A 5,966-nucleotide genomic window follows, 5' to 3' on the forward strand; every position below is an offset into this window, starting at 1 on the left:
GGTTTTCACACACTGTTGCTGGTATTTTGGCCCATTCCTCCATGCAGATCTCCTCTAGACCACTGTACCCGCGTGGGTGATTGAAAAATGAACTGAGGTCCACACTCCAGTCCAGTTGGTGGTGGTAATGCACCTTAAAGTTGGTTGCCAACCGCCATATAGTCCAAAGAAGAAGAAGTCTGAAGGAGAAGAGATTACTAGAAACTAACTAGGTTTACCCTTTTATCTGTGGATTCATTGTAGGAGTAGAGGACCTTGTGCATTTCAGGTAAAATAACAACCCAATGTTTATTTCCCAGAACAAATTAGGTAGCTAGTGAGCAGCCACACACAAGCTTGAGATCACCATGCGCAATGCCAAGAATTGTCTGGAGTCGTGTAAAGCTCGCTGCCATTGGATTCCGGAGCTGCCATGGAAACGGGTTCTCTGGTGTGATGATTCTGGGTTTGGATCTGGGCCATGAGAACGCTACCTGCCCGAATGCATAGTGCCAACTGTAAAGTTTGGTGGAGGATGAATAATGGTTGAGGGCTGTTTTTAATGGTTTGGGCTAGGCCCATTAGTTCCAGTAAAGGCAAACATCAAATATACATTACCAGTCAAAAGTTTGGACACATCTACTCATTCAAGGGTTTTTCTTTATGTTCACTATTTTATACATTGTAGAATAATAGTGAAGATATCTAAACTATGAAATAACACGTATGGAATCATGTAGTAACCAAAAATCTGTTTAACAAATTAGATACTTCAAAGTAATCAAACTTTTAAGACGATTTGAGTCCAAACTGTAACTCGGCCACTCAGGAACATTCACTGTCGTCTTGGTAAGCAGCTCCAGCGTATATTTGGCCTTGTGTTTTAGGTTATTGTCCTGGTGAAAGATGCATTAATCTCCCAGTGTCTGGTGGAAACAGACTGAACCAGGTTTTCTAGGATTTTGCCAGTGCTCTTTCCATTCCTTTTTTATCCCAAAAATCTCCCTAGTAGTTTTCGATGGCAAGCATACCCATAACACGATGCAGCCACCACCATGCTTGAAAACATTGGGAGTGGTACTCAGTGACGTGTTGTGTTGGATTCTCCCAAAACATTACACTTTGTATTCAGGACATTAAGTTAATTTCTGAAGTTTTACTTTAGTGCCTTATTGCCAACAGGAAGCATGTTTTGGAAAAAAATGTATTCTGTACAAGCTTTCTTTTTTTTTCACTCTGTCATGTAGTTTAGTATTGTGGAGTGACTACAATGTTGTTGATCCATTCTCAGTTTTCTCCTATCACAGCTATTAAACTCGGTCACTGTTTTAAAGTCACCATTGGCCTCATGGTGAAATCCCTGAGCGTTTCTTTTCTCTCCGACAACTGAGTTAGGAAGGACGCCTGTATCTTCAATGTCTGCTTTTCATTTTATTTTGTAGCCATCTACCAATAGGTGTCTTTGCGAGGCGTTGGCCAGTTGTGGCTGCTTCGTGTGATGTATTGATGTCTCTGCCTTCTTGCCTTTTGTGTTGTTGTCTGTGCCCAATAATGTTTGTACCACATTTTGTGCTGCTACCATGTTGTTCTGCTGCCATGTTGTGTTGCTACCATGTTGTTGTCATGTTGTGTTGCTACCATGCTGTGTTGTCATGTGTTGCTGTCATGCTATGTTGTTGCCTTAGGTCTGTCTTTATGTAGTGTTGTGTTGTCTCTCTTTTTGTGATGTGTGTTTTGCCCTATATTTTTTTACATTTTTAATCCCCCGTCCCCGCAGGAGGCCTTTTGCCTTTTGGTAGGCCGTCATTATAAATAAGAATTTGTGATCCCAGAAATCATTCAGAGTATCACTACCGCTCCTGCTGTCTCTAGAGAGTTGAAGTAGCACGTCCGGTGAACAGGTCAGGGTTCCATAGCCGCAGGCAGAACAGTTGAAACTGGAGCAGCAGCACGACCAGGTGGACTGGGGACAGCAAGGAGACATCAGGCCAGGTAGTCCTGAGGCATGGTCCTAGGGCTCAGGTCCTCCGAGAGAAAGAAAGGAAGAAAGAGAGAAAGAATGAAAAAGAGAGAATTAGAGAGAGCAAACTTAAATTCACACAGGACACCGTATAAGACAGGAGAGATACTCCAGATATAAGAGACTGAGCCTAGCCCCCCGACACAAACTACTGCAGCATAAATACTGGAGGCTGAGACAGGAGGGGTTGGGAGACAATAACCCCGGACAGGGCCAAACAGGCAGGATATAACCCCACCCACTTTGCCAAAGTACAGCACCCACACCAATAGAGGGATATCTTCAACCACCAACTTACCATCCTAAAACAAGGCCGAGTATAGCCCACAAAGATCTCCGCCACAGCACAACCCAAGGGGGGGAGCCAACCCAGACAGGAAGATAACGTCATTGACTCAACCCACTCAAGTGATGCACCCTTCCTAGGGATGGCATGGAAGAGCACCAGTAAGCCAGTGACTCAGTCCCTGTAATAGGGTTAGAGGCAGAGAATCCCAGTGGGGAGAGGGGAACCAGCCAGGCAGAGACAGCAAGGGGCGGTTCATTGTTCCAGTGCCTTTCCGTTCACTTTCACACTCCTGGGCCAGACTACACTCAATCATAGGACCTACTTGAAGAGATGAGTCTTCAATAAAGACTTAAAGGTCGTGACCGAGTCTGTCTCGCACGTGGACAGTGTCATTGACATCATTATTTTATCAAATCAATTCTCTGTAATTATTACTACATGATTATTATAATCATGTAAATGTAATTCAGTAGGAAGTCGGGGCACCAAGGAAAATATTCAGATTACAAAGATATAATTTTCCTAATATAACTCTTCAGATATTTTACTATCTGATCAATTAGTCTTCTAATTAATGAATTATTCTTTACCTCACGTTAGTCTCATTTCAAACGACGTAAATTGTTGGTTATCTGCACGAACCCAGACTTCATTATGAATCATCCATACATCAATTGTCTCAATCATTTATTCATTAACTAAACTAAATAATCACAGAAATGCATAAACAAACAACAGGAAAGGAGGATAAACCGATATTACGGCAGTGGATAAAAGGGAAGTGAAGAAAGAAAGAAATAATTATATACACTTGATATATAAATTGAAATGCTAATCCTTTAGCACATGAATGCTCACTAATCGGGAAAAATTGCAATCAATATATATATTTGCGCTCAGTGTGTCGTCGTGATCTCTGTTAGAAAGTTTGTCAGCCCTCTCTCTCTCTTCCGTGGTTAAAATGGATACTTCATAGTCCCATTCAGAAATATTCTTATAGAATAGATGTTTCGGCGGTTGTCGGCCTTCGCATTCAATGGTATAGAATTCCTAGCCGCAGACTAGTAATTACTATCAAAGATTTGCTCTTATTCTGTCGGTGTCGATAGTCTCGGAGTTTCAACAACCATTATAACCTTAGCTTATAGTCAGTTTTATGGTCTCTACTCAAACCTTAGCCCTCTCGGTTATCGAGGTAAACTGGTCTAAAGGGAAATCCTTCAGGTGGGAGTTATATTCGTAACAGCAGAAAAGGCTGTCCCATGACGCCAGGTCAATGTCTGTGCTCATGGGGTGGGCCTATGACTTAGTTAAACTCCAAAGGGAATTGGAGTTTCCTTCATTAAACAGTTTATAATCTCGTTAGATAATTTCACAAATAATTTCATCTTTACTCGTTCATTTTATACAACAATTAGATGCAAGCCTCACAACTGAGACGCTTGTATAAACAAGAGTTATGGTAACGTGGCTGTATTGTCTCATGAGTTTCACAAACATTAAATGAAATGGACCGGTCATAACTGGATTCTCCTCAGACCGTGTACACATTCTCCGAAACATGGACATGTCCTCCTGTGAAAATATCTCTCTCTATACTGTCTGGCCATGAGGAGAGAGAGACCGTGTCTCCGAAACAATGGACAATGTTCTGTGATGTGGAAGAGGTTCCTTTGTCCTCCTGTGAAAATGTCTCTCTCTATACTGTCTGACCACGAGGAGAGAGACTCCTCTAGGAATTTATGACCAGCCTCTGATTGGGAACCATATCAGGCCACCATAGACATACATATTACCTAGACCTACAAAACCCCTAACACATACAAAACCCCTAGACAATACAAAAAACTAACGTACCCACCCTAGTCACACCCTGACCTAACCAAAATAATAAAGAAAACAGAGATATCTCAGGTCAGGGCGTGACACTCTGAGCATGATTTCCCGCAAGACAGGAATGTCAGTGTTCTGCCATGGCCAGCGAAGAGCCCGGATCTCAATCCCCCCAGAAATGTCCGGGAACTTGCAGGTGCCTTGGTGGAAGAGTGGGGTAACATCTCACAGCAAGAACTGGCAAATCTGGTCCAGTCTATGAGGAGATGCACTGCAGCACTTAATGCAGCTGGTGGCCACACCAGATACTGACTGTTACTTTTGACCCCCCCCCCCCCCCCCCCCCCCCCCCCCCCCCCCCCCCCCCCCCTTTGTTCAGGAACACATTATTCAATTTCTGTTAGTCACATGTCTGTGGAACTTGTTCAGTTTATGTCTCAGTTGTTGAATCTTATATTTACACATGTTAACTTATGGCTGCAATCCCGATATCTGGATAAGTGTCATCAACAGCCGCTGAATAGCATAGCGCTACATACTATAAATATTACTATAAATATTTATATTCATGAAATCACAAGTGCAATATAGGAAAACACAGTTTAGCCTTTTGTTAATCCACCTGTCGTGTCAGATTTTGAAATTATGCTTTACATCGAAAGCAATCCAAGCGTTTGTGTAAGTTTATCGATCGCACGATAAACATTAAGTACACTTAGCATCAGGTAGCTAGGTCACGAAAATCAGAAAAGCGATCAAATTAATCGTTTACCTTTGATCTTCAGATCTTTTCACTCACGAGACTCCCAGTTACACAACAAATGTTCCTTTTGTTCCATAAAGTTTATTTTTATACCCAAAATACCTCCGTTTGTTTGGCGCGTTATGTTCAGAAATCCACAGGAAAGAGCGGTCACGACAACGCAGACAAATTCCAAATAGTTTCCATAATGTCCACAAAAACATGTCAAACGTTTTTTATAATCAATCCTCAGGTTGTTTTTAAAATATATAATCGATAATATATCAACCGCAAATGTCTTTCACAGTAGGAGAGGGAAAAACAATAGCTGTCCAAATTCTGTTGAGCGAGCAAAACTCATGTGACCACGAAGCGATGTTATCGTTCTGGCTCATTTTTCAAAATAAAAGCCTGAAACTATGTCTGAAGACTGTTGACACCTTGAGGAAGCAATAGGAAAAGGAATCTGGTTGATATCCCTTTAAATGGAGCAAAGGGAGGCTATGGAACATGGAGTTTTCAAAATAGAAACCACTTCCTGGTTTGATTTTCCTCAGGGTTTCGCCTGCAATATCAGTTCTGTTATACTCACAGACAATATTTTGACAGTTTTGGAAACTTTAGAGTGTTTTCTATCCAATACTAATAATACTATGCATATATTAGCAACTGAGACTGAGGAGCTGGCCGTTTATAATGGGCACCTTTTCATCCAAGCTACTCAATACTGCCCCTGCAGCCATAAAAAGTTAAGTTTGCTGAAAATAAACTCAGTTGACAGTGAGAGGACGTTTCTTTTTTTTTAATGAGTTTAACTCTAGCTCTTTTACAAAATGTTGTTTAAAAAAAAATCTGAAAATGAAAATATCGTGTTTTGGAATGAAGCCCTTCAAGAGTTATCGGTTTCAAGTATTGTACTTTGAGTTTTGAAAACATACTGAAAAATGTGCTTGACAAAAAATGTTTAAGGTGCTGCTGGGTGGAATCCTGAGGAGGTTTGTGTTGTTTACTCTCTGCTTTAGAGACACATGGAGCCTACCTAGGAAGGAGCTGGGGCGAAGTGTGTGTTTGTGTGTGTGTGTGTGTGTGCATGTCGCCACTTA

Source organism: Oncorhynchus clarkii, chromosome 16 (genome assembly GCF_045791955.1).
Source record: "Oncorhynchus clarkii lewisi isolate Uvic-CL-2024 chromosome 16, UVic_Ocla_1.0, whole genome shotgun sequence".
In the NCBI taxonomy this organism is placed as follows: Eukaryota; Metazoa; Chordata; class Actinopteri; order Salmoniformes; family Salmonidae; genus Oncorhynchus; species Oncorhynchus clarkii.